At 44.0% G+C, this 23,413-nt stretch overlaps 2 long non-coding RNA genes, 1 other non-coding gene and 1 pseudogene across 3 annotated transcripts; 2 read left to right on the forward strand and 2 right to left on the reverse strand.

Moving 5' to 3' along the window:
• Window positions 1–23,413, forward strand: part of LOC148005534 (polyubiquitin-C-like) — a 1,830,776-nt pseudogene that overhangs the window by 1,787,686 nt on the left and 19,677 nt on the right.
• LOC148005554 (5.8S ribosomal RNA) lies at window positions 3,318–3,470 on the reverse strand. The gene has a single exon (XR_015621497.1). It is a non-coding gene; the product is annotated as a 5.8S ribosomal RNA (ribosomal RNA).
• Window positions 16,579–23,402, forward strand: LOC148005555 (uncharacterized). Its single transcript, XR_015620590.1, has 2 exons — window positions 16,579–16,826; window positions 21,650–23,402. It is a non-coding gene; the product is annotated as an uncharacterized LOC148005555 (long non-coding RNA).
• On the reverse strand, window positions 20,593–23,405 carry LOC148005556 (uncharacterized). The gene is made up of 2 exons (XR_015620588.1): window positions 22,278–23,405; window positions 20,593–22,113 (listed from the first exon to the last, which is right to left on the reverse strand). It is a non-coding gene; the product is annotated as an uncharacterized LOC148005556 (long non-coding RNA).

Raw genomic sequence — 23,413 nt, forward strand, 5'->3', positions numbered from 1 at the left:
CAACAGATCCAAACCCAATTCTCCAAGGGAAAAATGGAGTCAAGTCCGAAGTCACTGGCGTTTAAGTCATCTGCTATTGACAGTCATAGGAGATGGGAATATCGTGCTTTCTCCAATGGAGATTCACCTGGGTATGCATCAACCACATATAAGGACAGGCCTGGGGTAAACGGGGTGGTGGATGGGGAGGAAGGATCTGGAAAGAGCTTTGCGATGGGAAACTATGATCAGAATGTTGCACAGAAAACAAAATTTGTACTTTAAAAAAAAAAAAAAAAAAAAGCTCCCGATATCTATCCAAAAAGGAAAGGAAAAAAAAAACCGACAGCAGAACTTTACTATCTGCAAATGTTCCATCTCCCTGTACCCAACCACTCCACTCCCAGATAGGTAGATGATAGTTTGCACTTCTGTCCCAGTTGTTCTATCGAGGTTAATAAAAGGGGAACCACCTCTGTGGTTATGTTTTACACACACGAAATAAAATAATAGGAGTGGATAGACGTGCCTGGCATTTTAAGATGCCCAATTTCTTTGCAAGCTTCATTTTGTTTCATTCTTTTAAAGGTTTATTTATTTATTTTCATTTATATGAGTATACTAAAGCCCTTTTCATATACACACGACAGTAGAGTACATGGAATATCCCTTTGCAGAGGGTTGTGAGCCACTATATGGTTTCTGTGGAATGAAACTCAGGACCTCTGGAAGAGCAGAGCAGTGAGTGATCTTAACCTCCGAGCCATCTCTCCAGCCCTTCACAAACTTTATTTAACAAAACATTAAACATGAATCAGAAATGCCAAATCTTGCAAATATGGTCCAGATTCAGCCTTACTTAGAAATCCAGAGCTGGCAGGGTGAGGATGGGAGTGAGCAAAGGGAGTCTTCCTCTTTCCCTGAGGGTGTGCTATCAATTCCATTACCATTTCCAAACAGCTGGGTGTGAGTCTAACTAAGGTTTTCTTCAGTCATTTGCCATTAGCCAGAGCACTGAAAGGACAGCAAGGGATCAGACCTTCACACTGAAATCATCACTCACTGATTTCAGGCAGAAAACTTGCCCCCACCCCCCCAAAAAAAACAGGCACACCTGGCTCAGCGCTGAAGCAAAGCATGCTAGGGCAGCAGCAGTATTTCCTGGACAGTCCTTCAGGGACATGCACATTCTCCAGCCCCACCCCACCCCACCCCCTCTCAGCTAGCTCCTGTCCACCCCTCCCCCTTCCCCCACATACAGGGAAGAGGCCTTGTGTGTGTGGAGGGGGGAGATGGAAGTGTCTCTTGAGAGAGGGTTCGGGTCTTCCAAACAAATAAATAACTAGAAACTTCATTTATTTACTTTATTTCATCGAGCATACCGTGGCAGAGGGAAAAGGAACAGGGAAACTAGGCCAACTGGTAGAGCTCCTTTCATTTTGGTTCAAAAAGGAAAAGCCAAAGAAACAACACTCCCTGGTTTCATGAAAGGAACATAATGGGAAAAGTTGAAACATTGGCTCGCCAGTTAATACTTTGGCTTTTAATAAAAGGGGCAACAGATCTACCTCCTATTTGGTAAAAAAGAGGATAAAAAAAACACAAAAACGTCTGTCAGCCAACTTCCCTTTAAACGTCTGTTAAACAGGAAGACTGTTTTTTTAAACATCATTTTAAATACTTAAATATGTATTTGGGTGTGTGTGTCTGTGTGTGTGCACGCACGCGTGTGTGTGTGTGTGTCTGTCTGTCTGTGTGTCTGTCTGTCTGCCTGTCAGTGTATTCTGTACGGAGAGGATGTGCTGTAAAACTCGGGATGAGGTGGTCTGGGGCCCACAGGTGATGCCGCGCCGCACTGCCCTCCCCAGTCACCTTCCCCGTAGGGCCTTCCCAGCGGTCCCGTAGCTGGTTTTGGCGCACCGCCAAGGTGGAAGGGCGCCTGGCTGTGGCCAGTCGCTGAACAGGGGGGGAGGGGTGGTCACCCACCAACCCCACCCCTGGCCGCACCTGCTCACCCGCACCCGCCGCCTGAGCGCCCGCCGACCCCCCTGCTGGGAGGAACGGGACAGCGATGGCGGTACACTTGGAGGGGTAGAAAAATGCGTGGGTTGAGGTGTCGGGAGGAATGGGGAGTGGGAAAGATCCACCGGGATCACCCGCACAGCGGAACGCGCGCCTCTGGGTTGAATCCTCTGGGCCGACTGTGCTGACCACACTCGTTTACCTCTTAACGGTTTCACGCCCTCTTGAACTCTCTTCAAATTTCTTTTCAACTTTTCCTTACTGTACTTGTTGGCTATCGGTCTCGTGCCGGTATTTAGCCTTAAATGGAGTTTACCATCCGCTTTGGGCTGCATTCCCAAGCAACCCGACTCCAGGAAGATCCAGGCCTGGCGGCACTGGGCCCGCTACCGGCCTCACACCGTCCAAGGGCTGGGCCTCGATCAGAAGGACTTGTGCCCCCCACGAGCGGCGCCGGGGAGTGGGTCTTCCGTACCACATTTCCCGCGCCACAGCACGTGGCGGGGATTCGGCGCTGGGCTCTTCCCTGTTCACTGGCCTTTACTGAGGGAATCCTGGTTAGTTTCTTCTCCTCCACTGACTAATATGCTTAAATTCAGCGGGTCGCCAAGTCTGAACTGAGGTTGTGGTCAAGAGGGAAAGGAGGAAAGGAGGGCGCGCCGGCCACGAATGGACAGAGGGAGAGGAGAGCAAGTGGGCGCCAGGGTCCCAGGCTGGGGATTGCGACCTCTCTACCCCGGCCAGCTCCCACACCCCAGGAGCAAGTCGAGTCAGCAAAGGGCTGGTCCCTGAGCGGTCGGCACCCTGCAGAGGGAGGGTGGGAGGAGAGGTACCTGAGACCGGCTCCCGAGGGTGCGGTATGACTCCCCCGTCCAACCCTCGCAGGTCGCTCTCTGAGCGCACTTGCAGGTGCGTGGCGGCGGCGGACGCACCGACCCAGTGGGCGGGGCCCACCTCCCACCAGACCGGAGCGCGATGACTGGCCCGTCTCGGCCCCTCACGCGCCCAGGCACCCGACCGGCCCACGCCGATGCGTCCCCATGGTGGGGAGAGCGGGCGAGGACAGCAGCTGGAGTGGTGGAGCGAGCAGGAATGAGCCACGGGAAGGGTTGCCGGCCCCCGGCACCATCGGATGGCGAGATCGACGCCCACGCAGACCCACCGGGCATGGACGACAAACGGACGCCTCCCAAGTCTGAACGTCGGGAGACAGAGGGCCGAGGGGAGAGGCCCTGCGAGCAGAGTCCCAGCTGCAGGACGCCTCCCCCCCCCCCCGCGACGAAACCGCAGGGGGGGTGCAGCGATTGATCATCAAGCTTCTCTCAGACAGGTGTAGCCCCGGGAGGAACCCAGGGCCTCAAGTGCGTTCATAGTGTCCATGATCAATGTGTCCTGCAATTCACATTAATTCTCGCAGCTAGCTGCGTTCTTCATCGACGCACGAGCCAAATGATCCACCGCTAAGAGTTGTATCGGTATCTGGGGTGTGAGCGAACTCCTATGGGTACTAACAACAGCACCAGCTCCCCCGCCGGCCCCTGCTGAACCGGAAGAGAGGGGCCAATGGCAAGGCTGCGCCACCTCAGGCCGGCCAGAGGGAAACTAAAGGATACATGTGAAAAGAAAAAAAAAGACAGGGTCGGGAACGGAAAGGCGGAACACACGGTACAAGGGACGCCGCGCACCCAGCACCCGGCGGCGGCCAGCCAATGGGCGGGCAAGTCGGGCGCTCGGGCCGGGACCCCACGGGCGCCCAGAGGGGGCCCGCAACATGGCCCCTGACCGCCTCCTCTGGAAGCGCCGGCGGCCGGAGGGGGCCCGCTGAGTTTCAGGGAGCAACAGGTGGAGGGAGGAAACGGGAAGCCCTCCTGCGGATGACCGACGGGCGGTAGGGCGACCCCCCCCCCCCCCCGGGTTCTTTAAACCTCCGCACTGGAACACGACTGCTAAGTACCCGGACAGGATCGGGGCGGACACGCGAGGCCCAGAAGGCGGGGTGGGGTGCTCGAAAACCATCAGCGGCACAGGCACCCCCGCACTCGACAGACCCACCCAGGCACCAGCAAAGCTGGAGAGCTGTGGCGAAGGGGCAGCAGGTGCCCAGAGGAGAGCGAGCGCGTCCCGACCACCGCCCGGGAAGAGATCACATACCATTTCTCTTTCTTTTTCTTTCATTGGGGGAGGGGATTTTTTTAATTCACATTTTAAATATTATCCCATTTCCTGATTTGCCCTCTAGAAACTGGCTATTATTTCCCCTCATGCCTCCTGTTCTATGAAGGCAGTTCCTCACTCACCCACTCACTCCTTCCAACCTGCCAATTCTGACAGTTCCCTACACTGGGGCATCAAGCCTTGACAGGACCAAGGGCATTTGCTCCCATTGGTGCCTGAAAAGGATATCCTCTGCTTCATATGCAGATGGAACCATAGGCTCATCCTTGTGTATTCTTTGGATGGTTGTTTAGTCCATGGAAGATCGAGGACAGGGGTTTGGTTGGTTGATATTGTTCTTCTTATGGGGTGGCAAACCCCTTCAACTACTTCAGTTCTTTCTGTAACTCCTCTTTTTCGAACCTTGTTCTTAGCTCAATGGTTGACTGCAAGCATTCTCTCTCCCTTCTTCTCTCCCTTCTCCCCTCCCTCTCTTCTTCCCTCCCTCCCCACACCACTCTATGTTTGTATGTTTGTGTGTTTGTGTGTCTCTGTGTATGTGTGTGTGTGTCTGTCTGTGTGTCTGTCTGTATGTCTTTCTAAGTGAATGTCACTTTTCTTTTCTTAGATAAAGTGATGAGATAAGAGTCTTACCCAAGCTATGCAAATATGTCCTTTAGGCTGAAGCCAGAGTATTTTTATCCCTCTGTTCTACTATTTATAGACCTAATACTAGGAGCTTCCAGCCTCCATGTAATCCAACCTTCCAAGCTGACTGATTCAATATGGTTTCTCTTGGCATCTTCATGAGTTGCTCTACTTGGACTCACATTAACTTGGACAATGTGTTACAATCTTCTGGATCCTTCTAATTCTCCAGCTTTTTCTGTTTTCCCCAGTGAATAGTTTGTTCTCTCAGAACCTGAATCTGTAAAATCATGTCCAGAAAACTTCCGTAAACACATGCCACACACAACAACTTCTCTTTCTTGCTCTACTTCTCTCTGTCTTTCTTTTATCTATTTTTGACTCTCTTTATCTACTCTCCTGTATTCTCTGATTCCTAAGCTGTTCTCATGTGAATTGGGCATATTTTATCTATGATACATTCTGTCACTTTTTTCTTTGAATTACTACTTTATCGGGAACTCAATTATATGACACTTTCAAACATGGCTACTTCCTTATATAAACTAACCTTACAATGTACAATCATTTTGCTAATATTTATCTACCTAGTTCTTACCTAGACCTATTGGTTGTAAAGAATTAACCTTTCAGGATGCCTATATTTAAGGCAGAATATTTCTGACCTTTCATATATGATGTCCTGTGTCTCAAAGATGAGAGTATTAGAATAAAATTATTCTATGCATTTTCTAGAAGGTTGAAAGATTCAACTTTAGTCTTATTTTATGATCCCATTAGCAGCCATCAGTCCAAAACACAAAATCACTAAAATAAATCCTAGTTGCATCAGGTAGGATGGGAAGATATCCCAGTAATTAAGCAGGCAGGAAATGTTAGAGAGACATGGGAAGAAGAGTGTTTATTGGTCTATATTTATGGCTTGCTCAGCCTGTGTTTTCATAAAAGCTAGAACAATAAACCCAGGAGTGGGACAACCTAAAGGGAGCTGGGCCCTCCAACAAAATTATCGATCAAGAAAGTGCCCACAGGCTTTTTCATTGGACAATCTTATGAAGAGTTTTTTCTCAGTTAAGATTTCTTCTTCCAAGTTATCTCTAGTTTTATATCACATTGAAAAAAACCTTCTTATATAGTTTGTAGGTGAGAGTTTGTCGGTGTATATCTCTAAACTTATGTTTGAAGTGATATCATTAAAATTTTTACAAAAGAATGGCTAATAATAACGTGTGTGTGTGTGTGTGTGTGTGTGTGTGTGTGTGTGTGTGTGTGTTTCTTTAATCCCGCAGGCTTTCACCCAATACTTGGTACCGTGTCGGTGCGGGCATTGGGCACCGACATTGTATGTCAGTGAAATTATGTGGGTATATGTGTTTCTGCATGCCCACAGGTATTATATGTATCATAATAGGGTATTAAAAAGGACAATGTCTTAATCTAAAGAAATGCTTTAGATTGTAGCACACACCAGCAAGAAAACATTCACTTTTTGGCATGGGGTAGCAATTGGACTTGCAACAATAAATTATGAAATATACTAGGAAGAGTGAAATAGCTCAGTAGGTAAAGATATTTGTTGCCAAGGCAGTTAACCTTGGTTTGGTCCTTGGGACATACACAATGGAGGGAGGAAATGAATGCCATAAATTGTACTTCGTCATCCACATGTGTGCAATCACATGCAGAAACAAGCAAATACTCAACTAAAAGAATCAGGAAATTAGAATTCTATAAATATAGGACTTAAAATATATGCATAAATTAAAGTAAGGAAATAGGTTGACATGAGATATGGTAAGAATTCTGTAAAGCTGATACATACCCAGACTTAAAGAAAGTATCCCTATGTGTGTTCTGTTTCACCCATTTCAGACGCAAGAAAAAAATTACATACATGGAATTTCTGCCTAGTATTACAGAGCAACAGAACATAATATTGAGAATTAAAAGAAGAACACATATATCATATGAAGGCAACTTGGTCTTGCAGAGATAAGCTAAACAATTCCTGGATACTATAAGTTCAGACTCATGAACATGTATTACTCAGATTGATGAATCAAAAAACTTAAATATGGGGCATGTAGATTCCAGAGACTTTTCCACAGTGGAACTGTGGGACCAGGGTGACCAGACAACAGAACTTGTATTTGTATCACTTAGATTTATAGGGACCTTTCCTTGCATGGTGGAGGAATAGGTATCTACACTGAAATGTACTATATGTAACTAGAGAAATAAAACAAAATGTTCTCCTTTATAACCAAATCAGGAATACTAATAGGAGATTCCAGGTTTCTTAGTCACATCGTGAAATAGAATCAGGTGACCTTGTTCCAATATGATATTCTTCATTCTTTCTGAGATATGAGGAAGAGGATCAAATAAAATACCCCAACAACCTGGGTTTAGGGTAATATATTAGTTAGAAATCTCAAGTGTTGCTCCACTATGTTCATCGCAGCCTTATTTATAATAGCCAGAAACTGGAAAGAACCCAGATGCCCTTCAACAGAGGAATGGATACAGAAAATGTGGTACATCTACACAATGGAATATTACTCAGCTATCAAAAACAACGAGTTTATGAAATTCGTAGGCAAATGGTTGGAACTGGAAAATATCATCCTGAGTGAGCTAACCCAATCACAGAAAGACATACATGGTATGCACTCATTGATAAGTGGCTATTAGCCCAAATGCTTGAATTACCCTAGATCCCTAGAACAAACGAAACTCAAGACGGATGATCAAAATGTGAATGCTTCACTCCTTCTTTAAATGAGGAAAAAGAATACTCTTGGCAGGGAAGGGAGAGGCAAAGATTAAAACAGAGACTGAAGGAACACCCATTCAGAGCCTGCCCCACATGTGGCCCATACATATACAGCCACCCAATTAGACAAGATGGATGAAGCAAAGAAGTGCAGACCGACAGGAGCCGGATGTAGATCGCTCCTGAGAGACACAGCCAGAATACAGCAAATATAGAGGCGAATGCCAGCAGCAAACCACTGAACTGAGAATAGGTCCCCTATTGAAGGAATCAGAGAAAGAACTGGAAGAGCTTGAAGGGGCTCGAGACCCCAAAAGTACAACAATGCCAAGCAACCAGAGCTTCCAGGGACTAAGCCACTACCTAAAGACTATACATGGACTGACCCTGGACTCTGACCCCATAGGTAGCAATGAATATCCTAGTAAGAGCACCAGTGGAAGGGGAAGCCCTGGGTCCTGCTAAGACTGAACCCCCAGTGAACTAGTCTATGGGGGGAGGGCGGCAATGGGGGGAGGGTTGGGAGGGGAACACCCATAAGGAAGGGGAGGGGGGAGGGGGATGTTTGCCCGGAAACCGGGAAAGGGAATAACACTCGAAATGTATATAAGAAATACTCAAGTTAATAAAAAAAAAAAAAAGTAAAAAAAAAAAAAGATTTTATAGTTAAGCAATAAAAAAAAAAAAAAAAAAAAAAAATCTCAAGTGTATGAGTCCAAGGGGATCTGACATCCATCAGGAGTCATGGAATACTTCCACTGGACTCTCCACAGTGGTTGCCTGTGTAGGATTTAGTTGCTGAATCAGCACTCATTTTTCAAATGTAGAAGACATCAAAATATAGACAAGGGGGATCATCCTCATATTCATTTACAAAGCACACCCACAAGTTTTCTACTGTCTTCCTTGGAAAGGATAAATTTAAAAGAGTAAAACGATATTATTATACTCAAGGAAAAAGCTTGTGTAAAGCTTTTTGTGTAAAAAGCTTGTTTTGTTTCTTGTCAAAGAAACAAAACAACAATTAAAGGCAAAAGTCTATGTTTTTCAATAGAGTGACTATAAGTAAAAGAAGTATACTTTAAGCAGCCATTGTTATCTTCTTCAAATTTATGGAGCATGGATGTTATAAAATGAATGATAAGATAGAATAACAATGTAGGGCGAGAAGGTAATTGAGAGAGGAGCAGAAATTAAAATCAAAGCAGCTCAGAGCATCAAAGAACCCTGTGGTAAAACCATATCTGCAGCAACACAATTGTAAGCAATACCCATTATGGAAAAGTAAAAGACAATTCAAAAGGCACATTAATGTATATGATGGACACTTTTGTCAACTTGGATTTACATGCCTCTAAATCTGGTGCGGTTTGTCTCCTATCGAGAAGGCAAAATGTTCCCCTTCAGAAATTTGAAGTAGATTGAATAATTTTACCCTCTTTGTCCTAGTAAAAAGAATAATAAGGCCAGAAAATAATTTAAATTGTAAACGTGTGTATGTGGCGGGGTGTGTCTTTGTTAAATTATGTGTGAGTATTTGCATGTATAGGGTTGCCTGTGGAGGCTAGAAAAGGAAGGGTATTGGGTCCCTGAAACTGAAATTACCCGTGATTATGAGTCATCTTGTTCTTTGAATCTAACATGGGTCTTCTTCAAAAGTAGTACATGTTCTTAATTTCTCCGTCATCTCTCCAGTCTCCTGTAAAAATAAGTTAAAAAAATTATTTCTGTTGCCTAAAGACAAGGAGGCTGAATGAATATAATGATTCTGAGGTTATTTTTAAAGATGAAATTCATTATGATAGACAATGGGCATAATATATCTAAAACTAAAAAAAGATAAAGTGCAAACAATAAGGAACAGTGTGCTGTATGAGAGATGTTGCAGGGTAAAAAATGACATGAAACTTTCTAAAGAGGCTTGAGTCTGCTTATAAGGTCACAGTACTTTGTGTGTACATGTTTGTGTGGGGGCACATGTGCATGCAGTTGCATGTCCACAGGTGTGAATAAGGAGGTCAAAGGTCAATACTGGGTATCATTCTCAGTCACTCTCTACTGTATTGATTTTGTGACATGGTCTCAAGCTGACCATGGAATTACCAAATTAGCTAGACTGGGGCTCTGTCAAGCCACAGGGTTTCTTTCTTCTCCATTTCACAGGCACCAGGATGATTAGCTTGGAACACAGTCCCATGACTTTTTACATGTTCTCTGGAGACTGCACTCAGATCCTCATGCATGTATCAGAAATAATTTAGCAGAGTTGCTACCTCTTTCTGGCAGTGGCCATGTAGCTGCTGCAAGGAATAGCATATGAGTGCTTCAGTGACAGGATTCTACTGTGGCAATTCCATGGAAACCACTTCTCAGTTGACAAGGTAAATTTGGTGGCCTTTATATTTAGTACCAAGTTTGCATGCCCTACAAGCTCTCCATTCCTTCATTGTACTGCATATAGTCATTATCAAAACTGTAGCACTTCATCAGTCATGGACAAGGCCATCTGGAGTCACACAGACTAAGTCACTGTGGATGATTCTACATTTTTCTCAAAACTCTTTCAAGGGATAAAATGTTCTTCACCTTTTTTGTATCTATCAATCCTCCAGATGTTACTATAAATCCTGGGAATTTGAGACTTATAATCATATCTTTAGAGAAGTACCCAGTCACACTGAGCAAGTCTGTGTCAGTTGTGGAGAGAGGTCCTGCTTACATAACTGTTTTTAAGAAGCTATATCTGATCAGTGGAGACATGGAAAATGCAGAGATTATGTTGGATTGATAGAGACTTGAAAGTGGCTCTTAGAATGATTACATCTTACAAAGATCTATATATTAGAAAGATGTCTAGAAGATCTGCTTTGTAAAATGAACTTGTCTGTCTGCAATTAAAAGGGAATTATTATAGGAGATAATAACTAGGTATAGTTTACCAACAAATGTTTAATTCGGCCTCTCACCATGCATAACTATGTAACCATGTTTGCTACCAGACCAGTATGTCTTCCTGTTTATAGGACAAGCCTGCCCAGTCATCTCTTTTGTCTTGCTGAATTTGTGCTTTTTAATGCAAAATAAGTTTAGGTGGTGACGGATCCAAGGAATGGGAGAAGGAGGAAGGGGAACTATTGGGGGATTTGTGTAAAGATAGAGCTTTTGAAATGTGGATATTATGATTTCTTTTAATAATTTAAGCAATGATATCACTGCTTGGGTAAGCTCAATTGTCATTGTATAAATATAGAAGGCTCAAGTTATTTGTGGCCACTTGCCTGAAAATCAAAAGGTGGTCAGTGTCTTCACTTTTGTTAACTCCCCTTCTCCATCTCAGGACCTAAACATTATAGCTAGAACTGGCTTTGGCATCTTCTTGGTTCCTAAATTTTAATTTTTTAAAAATTTTTATTAGATGTATTTCTTTACTTCCATTTCAAACATTATTCCCCTTCCCAATTTCCTGTATATAAGCCCCCATTCTCTCCCCTCCCCCTCCCCCACACAGGTATTCCCCCTATACATCCACTTTATCACCCCCCCCCCCCATATTCCCCTGCACTGGTAGTCCAACCTTGGCAAGACCAGGGGCTTCCCCTTCCCCTGGTGCCCCAACAAGTCTATTCTCTGCTATATATGCCGTTGGAGCCCTGGATTATTCCATGTATAGTCTTTCGGTACTGGTTTAGGCCCTGGAAGCTCTATTTGGTTGGCATTGTTGTTTTGATGGGGTTGCATGCTCCTTCAACTGTTTCAATATTTCGTCTAATTCCCTCCAAGGGTCTTGTTCTCAGATCAGTGGTTTGCTGCTAGCATTGACCTCTGTATTGGACATCCTCTGGATGTGTCTCTCAGGAGAGATCTATATCCGGCTCCTTTCAAGATGCATTTTATAACTTCATCAATCTTATCAAGTATACATATATATATACACATACATATACATATATATACTCATATATACACATATATACATACACACACATACAAACACACACACATATATATAGATATAGATATATAGATATATATACATATATATAGATAGATAGATAGATAGATATAGATATAGATATAGATATATCCCCTTTTAAGAAGGAGTGGGAACATCTGATTTTTGGTCATCCTTCTTCTTGAGCTTCCTGTGGTCTGTGGATTGCCTCTTGGGTAATTCAAGCTTTTTGGATAATGTCCACTTATCAATGAGTGCATACCAAGTGTGTTTTCCTGTGATTGAGTAACCTCACTCAGGATGATATTTTCTAGTTCATTCCATTTGCCTATGAATTTCATGAAGTCATTGTTTTTGATAGCTGAGTAGTACTCCACTGTGTAGATGTACCACTTTTCTTAATCCATTCCTCTTTTGAAGGGCATATGGGTTCATTCCAGCTTCTGGCTATTATAAATAAGGCTGATATGAACATAGTGGAGCATGTGTCTTTGTTGTATGTTGGAGCATCTTTTGGGTATATGCCTAAGAGAGGTATAGCTGGGTTCTCAGGTAGTGCAATCTCCAATTTTCTGAGGAAACTGCAGACTAATTTACAAAGTGGTTGTACCAGTTTGCAATCCCACCAACAATGGAAGAGTGTTCCTCTTTCTCTACATCCTCCCCAGCATCTGCTGTTAAAAGACCTCCGGAGAGGACCATTCCCTCAGGAGAGACCCCAAGCGCCCAAAAACCGAGCCGAGGCCACTCGGATGCCATCAGCAAGAGGGTTTATTGGAAAACACAGGTACCTGCGGGCACACAGTCTCTTTGGAGGACTTGTGTGCCCAGCAGCTCCAGCACGGGGCTTTTATAGGGTTTGGGGAAGCAGAAGCGGGCATACAGAAGCAGATGCATAGTTACGGGGATTGGTGGATTTAAACGAGGCATATAGACATGTTCACATATGATTGGTTATTTCACATGATGAGGTAATAAGGTATAGCTACACACATTGGCAGGTTTGAATCATATTCGAATGAGGTTGTAACAGGGTAAGAGAGTACATGCGGGCTGGGACGACCTGAATGTCGGGGGCTAGGGGCTTATCCCTTCCTGCCAGGTGGCCTGTGAGTCAGATCCCATAATCCTAGTCTGTTCTGTATTCCTTTCCTTTTATGGTCTGTTAGTTTTAACGGTGACTAGGGCCTAGGTATCTGAGCGTGCCTGGGCTCGTTCAAGCCTGTTGCAGCTTTGAGTTAAGACTCATGGGGTGGGTCTTTCACTGTCAACTGAGTTTTATATTTAAGGTTTTCTGAATGATGAGGTAAAATTTCAGGGTCGTTTTGATTTGCATTTCCCTGATGACTAAGGATGTTGAACATTTCTTTAGCTGTTTTTTGGTCATTCGATAATCCTCAGCTCAGAATGATTTGTTTAGCTCTGTACCCCATTTTTAATAGGGTATTTCACTCTTTGGATTCTAACTTCTTGAGTTCTTTGTATGTTTTGCCTGTATCTGATGTAGGATTGGTAAAGGTCTTTTCCCAATCTGTTGGTTGCCATTTCATCCTATTGACAGTGTCTTTTCCTTTACAAAAGCTTTGCAGCTTTATGAGGACCCATTTGTCGATTCTTGAAATTAGAGCATGAGCCATTGGCGTTTTGTTCAGGAAATTTTGCCCAGTGCCCATGAGTTCGAGACACTTCCTCATTTTTTCTTCTCTTAGTGTGGGTCTATCTGGTTTGATGTGGAGGGCCTTGATCCACTTGGACTTAAGCTTTCTACATGGTAATAAGAATGGATCAATTTGCATTCTTCTATATGCTGACCTCCAATTGTACCAGCACCATTTGTTGAAAATGTTATCTTTCTGCCATTGGTTGGTTTTAGCTCCTTTGTCAAAGATCAAGTGACTATAGGTGTGTGGGTTTATTTCTGGGTCTTCAATTCTATTCCACTGATCTATCTGTCTGTCTCTGTACCAATCCCATACAGTTTTTATGACGATTCCTTGGTAATACTGCTCGAAGTCAGGAATGGTGATTCTCAGAGAAGTTCTTTTAATGTTGAGTATAGTTTTCGCTATCCTGGGTTTTGCAAATTGCTCTTTTAATCTCTATAAAAATTGAGTAGGGATATTGATGGAGATTGTATTGAATCTATAGATTGCTTTTGACAAAATGGCCATCTTTACTATATTAATCCTGCCAATCCATGAGCATGGAAGACCTTTCCATCTTCTCAGTTCTTCCTCAATTTTTTTCTTAAGAGACTTGAAGTTCTTGTCATGCAGATCTTTCGTTTGATTGGTTAAAGTCACACCAAGATATTTTATATTACTTGGGAATATTGTGAAGGGTGTCATTTCCTTAATTTTTTTTCTCAGCCTGTTTATCCTTTGAGTAGAAGAAGGCTACTGAATTGTTTGAGTTAATTTAACCCCAGCACTTTGCTGAAGTTGTTTATCAGGTTAAGTAGTTCTCTGGTGTAACTTTTGGGGTCACTTAATTATACTATTATATCCTCTGCAAATAGTGATAATTTGATTTCTTCCTTTCAAATTTGTATCCCTTTGACCTCTTTTCACTGTCTGATTGCTCTGGCTATGACTTCGACTATTAGATTGAATAAGTAGGGAGAGAGTGGGCAATCTTGTTTAGTTCCTGATTTTAGTTGGGTTGCTTCAATTTTCTCTCCATTTAGTTTGATCTTAGCTACTGGTTTGCTTTTACTATGTACAGATATGGGCCTTGAAATTCTGATTTTTCCAGAACTTTTATCATGAAGGGGTGTTTAACTTTGTCAAACGCTTTTTCAGCATCTAATCAAATGACCATGTCATTCTTATCATTGGGTTAGTTGATATAGTGGATTACATTGATGGATTTTCGTATATTAAACAATCCCTGCATCCCTGGAATGAAGCCTACTTGATTATGATGGATGATCATTTCGATGTGTTCCTGGATTCCGTTTGTAAGATATTTATGAGTATTTTTGCATCAATAATCATAAGGGAAATTGGTCTGAACTTCTTTTTCTCGGTTGGGTCTTTGTGTGGTTTCAGTATAAGATTAATTGTATAATCTTATTATACAATTATTAATTCATAGAAGGAATTTAGTTGTGTTCCATCTGTTTCAATTCTGTAGAATAGTTTGAACAGTATTAGTATGAGGTCTTCTGTGAAGCTCTGGTAGAATTCAGACCTGAATCCATCTGGACCTGGGCTCTTTTTGGTTGGGAGACTCTTAATAACAATAAGTGCTTCTATTTCTTTAGGAGTTATGGGGGTGTTTAGATGGTTTATTTGTTCCTGATTTAGCTTTGGTACCTGGTATCCGTCTAGAAAACTGTCCATTTCCTCCAGATTTTCCAGTTTTGTTGAATATAAGCTTTTGTAGTAGGATGTAATTTTTTTTTTAATTTCTTCAGATGCTGCTGTTATGCCTCCCTATTCATTTCTGATTTTGTTAATTTGGATACACTGTCTGTGACCTCTGGTTAGTCTAAGGGTTTAGCTATCATGTTGATTTTCTCAAAGAACCAGCTCCTGGTTTTGCTGATTCTTTGTATACTCATTTTTGTTTGTACTTGGTTGATTTCAGCTATGATTATGATTATTTCCTGCCTTCTACTCCTCTTGGGTTTATTTATTTCTTTTTGTTCTAGAGCTTTTAGGTGTGCTGTCAACAGTGGCCCTTAGAATTGGCAGTGATTGGGAGGGGGGGTTCTGGGTCTCCTTGGGTATTCCATTGTCTTTATAGGTGATATCTTCTGTCCTAATGTGGTCTTTATCTGGTTGGCTGTTTTAACAACTACCTTTAAGAAGAGATCTCCTTCGTTGGATGGGGGGAGGTGGAGTAAGGGGAGAGGCAGGTGGAAGCTCCTTTGTTTTTTTAATGGAGTCCTGCACAGGGGGGGAGAGGGAGGAGCAGACAGTCTCTTTAGTGTCTCCTGTGAAGCCTTGGAGGTTTTCTGCATCAGCTCAGCCACAGGGCACATCCCCAAGGTGATACAAGACTTAGAAGTTTGAGCACACTTACCCCACACTGCCACAGGGTGGGTGTTGGGCTGTGGAAAGCTGCAAGAACACTGCTGGGGGGGGGCGAGTGCAGGAACTGAGGAATTTTTTTTAATGTTGTGTTTTTGTGTGTGTTGGTGAACTGTCTGTTACAGAAAAGAGGAGAAATGGTTTGTCCAATGGGGACATTCCCTTGGCCTATCAGCTTTGGGGGATTCCACAGAAGTCCAAAACGTTAAGCCTTTCTGCAGATTAAAGAACTAGGTGCCCTGTGGCTTTATGTGTCTGCTGCGTTACCAGGTTAGATAGGGAGTCTGCCAAAACCAATTGCAGGCTGTTTTGCAGGCTGTCAGGATTTAGACAGGGGCTAGAGGGACCTTCAGCCAACTCCAGAGAGTAGCTCTGGCCAGGAGCCTTCAGTTGCCCCTTCAGCTTGACCTAAGCTTGAGATGGTGCTGACTGAAAACTCAGCAGGAAAAGATAGGTTGCTAGTGAAAAGAAAATTATACAAATTCTAGGTTTAGAAATATAAAATTAAAAGAGTTAGCCCCAAAAGCCACAAACTCAGGGCTAAGCCCTGCCGCCAGGAATAGCAGGCCATAAAGATAAAAAAAAGGAATGCAGGATCCAGCTCAGGCTATCGAGGACTGACCCATAAACCATCCAAAGACGTCCCCCCAGCTTACTCAGAGTCATACTTTAACCAGATGTCCTCCAGACCCTGATAAGCCCCTACTTGTGCTTTTCAGCCATCGTGTCCTGCAGAGAGCACTTCAAGAAACCGGGCAGCCCAAGCCTAACCAGAGGTGTTTCAAATACAAATGCTCCATCAGTTTTGACAAACGTTTAAAAATAATGAGGACCTGAAGACCCTACCCTTCTCCTGATTTAGTAGCTCTGTTCCAGGAACCAGGGGGCCATAAAACCTTCTGGCGTCCCCTTATCTCCTGGAGCCATAAAACAATCTTGTAACTTGTGGTACATTCCCCTTTGACATCCCCCATCCCCTGGTGCTCACAGCCTCTGCCTTCAAATACTCTTTTTCCCAGCCTCTCGGGGCCGACACCTCTGTCTCCTGCGCGGGATACGTGTCGGCCCGGAGATCTCTGTAATAGGTCTCCGTAATAAACCTCGCCTTTGCTTATTACATCCAAAATGGTCTCTCTGTGTCTGGGGTCCGCGATTTCCCAAGACTTGAGTAAGGGTCTCTCTGCGTGGGATCTTTCATATTTATGGGGGCTCGTCCGGGATCTTCGCGACCACCCCAGACTCTGAAGACCCCTTGGAGGTGAGTTGGATGTTTGTCTGAGTGTTTCTGTGTGAGCGGCGCCGCAATTGTCAGTCTGTGTCTGTCTCTGTTTTGGTTCCGCCGTGTGTGTATATATGTGTGTCTTAATACTGGTCAGTGTTAAGAGGGCAGATGGGTATTCCTGCCCTGTGGTAAGAGGGCAGATGGGTATTCCTGCCCTGTGGTAAGAGGGCAGATGGGTATTCCTGCCTTGTGCTGAGAGGGTGGATGTGTATTCCTGCCCTGTGCTAGGAGGGTGGATGTGTATTCCTGCCCTGTAGGAGAGTGGATGTGTATCCCCACTCAGTGCAGCTGCCTTTGTGGTCCGTGAGGACCCCCTGGCTGCGGAAGGGGGGACGCCCCGGGCCCGCAAGGCTGCAGCCCCTGGAAGACGTTCCACGGGCGGAGAACAGTCGGGAGAGCCCGGCTATGGACAGTCAGGAGGACCTGACTCTGGTTTTCTGGAACAAAGGAGATGGAATGCTCCTTTTACCTAGGCGGGAGTGGACGAGGAATCCCACTCCGTCAGAGGTCGAGTTCGGCTGCCTATTTAAATATAGGCACGGACAAGTGTGCTTGGTCGTTAGGACAAGAGGACACTCTGGAATCCTGTTGGGAGGTGGAATCAGATGGTCCATCTCATCCCAAAAGCAGCTAAGGTTAAGCTGCAGTTTGGGCCACGTACTGAAGGTACCAGGCATCTGTGAAAGTTGGTTATAAGATGCTTTGTCTTGGTATTGTTTGTCTGGCTTGTTTTCTGTGGTATTGTCGAGTGTCTTTTTGGCTTTTGTTTCGTTTTTGAATTTTGGACTGACGACTGTGTTTGGATTTTGGACTGACGACTGTGTTTGAATCTTGGACTGACGACTGTGTTTGAAATCATGAAACTGTTTGCTTTGTTCGTCAAAGAGTTTTACTTGGTCCTCTTGGTGCTTAAGTTAAAAGTTAAAAATAATTTGCTTGAGAGAAATTGTTTTCTGCCAGGGAGTTTTGTCTTTCTCTCTTGAGCCTCCTCCCCAAGGAGAGAGGCCCCTCCCTTTACTCCCCTTGAGCAGCCTAGCTGCTGTTAACAGTTGTGTAAACAGACATTAACAAAAACCTTGAGGAAAAAACCTCTCGTAAATAAAAAAGTTCCCCAGATTAGGCCTCCGGTATGAAACAAGTATAGTGAGTAAGAAAGTTAATTTTATGGACCCCGCTCTAGTGGCGGTGTGTTGGTTGATAGCCAACGTTAATTTTTTAAAACATAGTGTTTTATCTGTGCTTGTGCTAGCAACACACAGTAGGGGGGAGCGAAATTAGCTGCGGAGCTGCTACAGCGAGCATGGGGACTTCTCAAGTCTCACCCAATTTTTCTGGCTCTTCAGGAGCTGTTTAAAAGGAAAAGGCTTAAGGTAAAAAGAAAAACTATAGAGAGATTTCTTAGTGAATTGCTACACCTTGGTTCGCTATCTCTGGGAATCTCCCGGTAGACAGCTGTGATAAGCTGGGGAAGATTTAAATTTTGCCTGGGAACAAGGAATCTTAAAGGCGGAGTTTCAGCCGGTATGGCTAAAAGATCAGAAATGCTGTCAACAGGCTATAAAAAAGGGACAGGCTGTGTTAAAAATGCTACATGAAGAATAATCTAAAAAGGCTGAGAGTGAGGTGGGAGAGGACTCTAAAGAAAACAAGAACAAGAAAGGAATTTCTGCTTTTAGTGACCAGACCTTCAACTCTTGCTCACAGAAAGAGGGTGCTCATTAGGAGAAGTTCTTTAAGGAGCCTGCCTTATCTGCTGGCCCTATTCCAAGAGAGGAGCCAGTCTCCAACATTAAATTACTTTTCTCACTGGTCATCATTAGCATGGAGAATGCCTTTGATCCTATCCCCACAGCAGCCAGTTCCTGCCCCTATGGTCGAAATGTCCCAGGTTGGGGGACAGAGAAGCCCCTAAAATAGTTTCAAAGAATCTACAACAAACTGTAAAGAACTTTGTTTTGTTTTGCCAGTCAAGATTTAGAATTCAGACTTTGGCTGTGGCGAAGGTCAGGATTAATGTTTTCTTTTCCATGGGCCTTTAGCCCACTGAGAAAGTTTGGTAAAGGGCTGCTACTGAGGTCCTGAAAGCCCCAGGTAAACTGGTTACAATTCTTTTGTCAGCTGCTTAGTATCTAACACCCAGGTTCTACCGTCTCTCCATCCTTTTGTTATTAGTTCTTACTAGAAGCCTAGTGTCCTTCAGAGGATGGGTCTCTTGAGTGATAAAGCCACTGAGCTGACACTAAAGGAAGGTACTCCTTAAGGGAAAATCTAAGTCCAGAGAGACAACCGGTAACAGATAGACTGCCCCTCTGCTCACTTTTCTGTTTCACAGACACAAGGTGTTTTTGTCCCAAGAAAGCCCCCTGGCTTAGCTGTGTGACTAAATGCTATTTGCCCTCTTCAGTGGACCTCTATCCTCAAGATTCCCTTGTTTTCTCACCATCCCATTTGAGATTCTTGTTAGTAACTGTTACAGGTCTTCTTTACCACCGAGAAAAGACGGAATCCTACTAGAGGCCAGAAAAAAAAAATGTTCCAGACACGATAGAAGGCCCTCACTTCTGCCTGCTCTCTTCAGACGCCTGAAGGTAGGGAGTGCTCCAGGTCTGCCGCCAGGCTCCAAGGGTGGGTCTCTGAGGGGCTAGAAAATGCCCCACCAATCTGGCTAAGATAAAAAAAGGATATGAAGAAAAAGTTACAAAAATTTAAAGGGTTAAGTTAAGTTGCTGAGAGTTAATATAAGTTACAGAAAAAATAAGGTTAAAAAAGAAAGAGGTAAAAAGAACAGAAAGCTAGAAAAGAAAAGAGACAAAAAGAAGAAGAAGTTAGAGAGCTAAAGAGAGATAAAAGACGAGAGAGGAACATATACTGGCCACAGTAATTAGGGAACCTAGGAAGATAGTACCTGGCAACAGAAGAGAATTCCTGGCTAAAGATCAGTGTGCCTAAGACGAAGAAAAAGGACACTGGGTCAGACACTGCCCAAGAAAGAACAAGAGGGGCCACTGGAGAGCTTCTTGGTGCTAGAGTGCTGGACAGGGACCCAATGCTCTGTGCTCCTATGCCCCCCAGTGGGCCAATATCCAAAAACCTTGAGTGCAAGGAGCTACTGACAACGAACAATACTTATGGACTGCCCGAAGAACAGTGGACCTTGGTGTGGGCCGGGTAACCCACCCACTAATTCATGGTCATCCCTGACTGCCCCTATCCCTTGCTCATGAGAAAATTGCTCTCCAAATTGGCTTGCGTGGGCTAAAATGGCTGGATGAGGCCATGTATATACATATCTATAGACTGTGTATGTGGAGCTTAAGACCTGTCTCAGTACACCAGTAACTGATGCTGGGAGATGAATGGCTTAGTGCTTTTCTGCTTGGAACACATCACTCCTGCCAGCTGGGCACTGACAATTATCACCCAATCCAGGACTTAAACTGTGATAGAGTGGCTGATAGAGTGTCCCAAAAGATGGGACCACTAGTCAGCTGCCATGGACTAGATTCTCCACCGGTTGGGGACAATCTGGTCACCTTGCTGCCCAATCCGGACCTGGAGCCACCACAGCACGAGTGTCAAACACTGACAGAAGCCCATGGGTGGAGGAAAGACCTCTGTGACTGGCTGATTGACCCCTGCTGAAAGCCGAGGAGCTTGTCCACAGACGGGAACAGTTCTCTTCATGAATAAAGGTCAGAGACAAGTGGGTGCTGCCATGGTGGACAACACAATGTCATCTGGGATGGCTGAACCTCTACCCCCCAGCACATCAGCGCCACAGATGTCTTTGCCATCTCTTAGATGCCCTGATGAAGCCAACAACTGTGAGTACTATTCATTGCTCAAGATATCGGGAGGGAAGAGATTCAGTGACATGGGACAGTAACAAAACAGATAAAGTGGCTCGGAAAATGGCTATACAGAAGCCTATCCTGGTTACAGGCCTACAAGAAACAGCCACTGGGAACTGGGATTAGACTAAGAGATGGCCCCACTTAGAATGTACAACAGAAGAAAAGGCCCAAGTTGCTTAAAAGATAAAAGGACAATGACACACTTGAGGGGAAAGCTATACCCCCCAAAGAACAAACAAAAGACTCACTTTGCCAAATTAAAAAATGGACTCATTTAAGAGATAAGAAGTTTGTCCAAATAGTTAAAATATATATAATAGACTTTAAGATTTTAGCCAGAGAGACAGTAGAAAGTATAAGATATGTCAGTAAGTGAATGCTTAACAAACAAACAAGACAAAGAGACCTAGAGAGTTTAATAAAAAGTCGAAGTGAACTTCACTGAGATAAAACCAGAAAAATATAATCACAAGTATCTCCTAGTGCTTGTAGATACCTTTTCAGGAATAGATAGAAGCTTTCCTCACCAAACGAGAGACGGCCTCGGTAGTCATCAAGAAGATACTGGAAGAAATCTTCCCCAGGTCTGGAATGCCCAAGGTAATCTGGTCAGACAACGGCCCTACTTTCGTTGCCAAGGTAAGCCAGGGTGTGGCCAAGTATTTAGAGGTCGATTGAAAATTACATTATATCTACAGACCTCAAAGTTCAGGACAGGTAGAATAAATAAATAAAAATTTAAAAGAGACCCTGAACAAATTGACCATGGAGACTGGCACAGACTGGGTGACACTCCTTCCCTCTTGCTCTCTTCAGAGCAAGAAATACCCCTTCCAGATTCAGCCTTATCCCCTTTGAGATCTTATATGGGGCCTCAGCTCCCCTGACTGTATTAGATGATGTTACTGAACCAACATGTCATAGTAATAATGATTTGTGTGCCAGGCTAAAAGACCTACAGGTGATACAGAAAAAAATCTGCTCACAGCTGACAGCAGCCTATGCCCCGGAGACCCCTGAGACATCCCATCAGTTCCAGGTCAGAAGCAGCTACACTGAGCCCAGACACTCGAGCCTCGCTGGAAAGGACCGTACCTGGTGCTGCTGACCACCCTGACAGCCGTCAATTCTCAGCCCTCACCAGCCGTGTACTAGCTGTTAGGGCTGAGAGCTGGGACCTAGAGGGAAATTCAGTCATGTTTGTCCTGGGTTCCATCGAGATAGGTGTGGAGATAGGCTTGATTTCTATTACAAATGATGTAACATTACATATGTTAATACTCCTAACACTTCTTGGGACTGTGCCTCAGGGATCACAACCTATATAAGTTTAAAAGTTCTAAAAAGACAATCATGACCTTGGTGTATAGGTTCAGATTGTGTCCAGATTAGAATCCTGATGCTAAAGACTTAATAAGATATAAAAAAAAAAAAAAGAGTTGAGAATTACTTAGGGCTAGGGCTATCTAGGTGCTACAAGGACAACACAAGGACATCTGCTGTTGCCCTACAATACAAGGCTTATAGAGAATTCAGAACTGCCATTGACTCAGATATAAAAAGATTAAAAGACTTTTTAGCTGACCTCCAAGAATACCTAACCTCCCTCTCAGAGGTAGTCCTTCAAAATAGAAAAAGATTAGACCTGATATTCCTTAAAAAAAGAGCCTGTGTGCTACATTGAAAAAATGTTGCTTATTCAGGAATAATTAAAGACTCCATAAATAAACTTAAAAAAAGGTTAGACAAAGACAGACAAAAAAACACATAAGAGATGGTTCGAGAGCTAGTTTAGTAGATCTCCCTAGATGACTACCCTACTCTCTGCTACAGCTGGGCCATTATTAATAATTTTCTTGGTTTTAGTCTTTGGCTCCTGCGTGACAAACAGGTTAATTGCTTTTGTTAAAAATTGAGTGGGTGCTGTGCGGTTGATGGTTGTGAGACAACAATACCAGTCAGTTAGGACAACTGGTGAGACCAAATAAGACTTGATATCAAAATTCTAAGATTAGAATTATTTAGTAGGAGAAGACGGGAATGAAAAGAAAATTATACAAATTCTAGGTTTAGAAATATAAAATTAAAAGAGTTAGCCCCAAAAGCCACAAACTCAGGGCTAAGCCCTGCCGCCAGGAATAGCAGGCCATAAAGATAAAAAAAAGGAATGCAGGATCCAGCTCAGGCTATCGAGGACTGACCCATAAACCATCCAAAGACGTCCCCCCAGCTTACTCAGAGTCATACTTTAACCAGATGTCCTCCAGACCCTGATAAGCCCCTACTTGTGCTTTTCAGCCATTGTGTCCTGCAGAGAGCACTCCAAGAAACCGGGCAGCCCAAGCCTAACCAGAGGTGTTTCAAATACAAATGCTCCATCAGTTTTGACAAACGTTTAAAAATAATGAGGACCTGCAGACCCTACCCTTCTCCTGATTTAGTAGCTCTGTTCCAGGAACCAGGGGGCCATAAAACCTTCTGGCGTCCCCTTATCTCCTGGAGCCATAAAACAATCTTGTAACTTGTGGTACATTCCCCTTTGACATCCCCCATCCCCTGGTGCTCACAGCCTCTGCCTTTAAATACTCTTTTTCCCAGCCTCTCGGGGCCGACACCTCTGTCTCCTGCGCGGGATACGTGTCGGCCCGGAGATCTCTGTAATAGGTCTCCGTAATAAACCTCGCCTTTGCTTATTACATCCAAAATGGT

This window comes from Rattus norvegicus, chromosome 5, assembly GCF_021556685.1.
Source record: "Rattus norvegicus strain SHRSP/BbbUtx chromosome 5, alternate assembly SHRSP_T2T, whole genome shotgun sequence".
In the NCBI taxonomy this organism is placed as follows: Eukaryota; Metazoa; Chordata; class Mammalia; order Rodentia; family Muridae; genus Rattus; species Rattus norvegicus.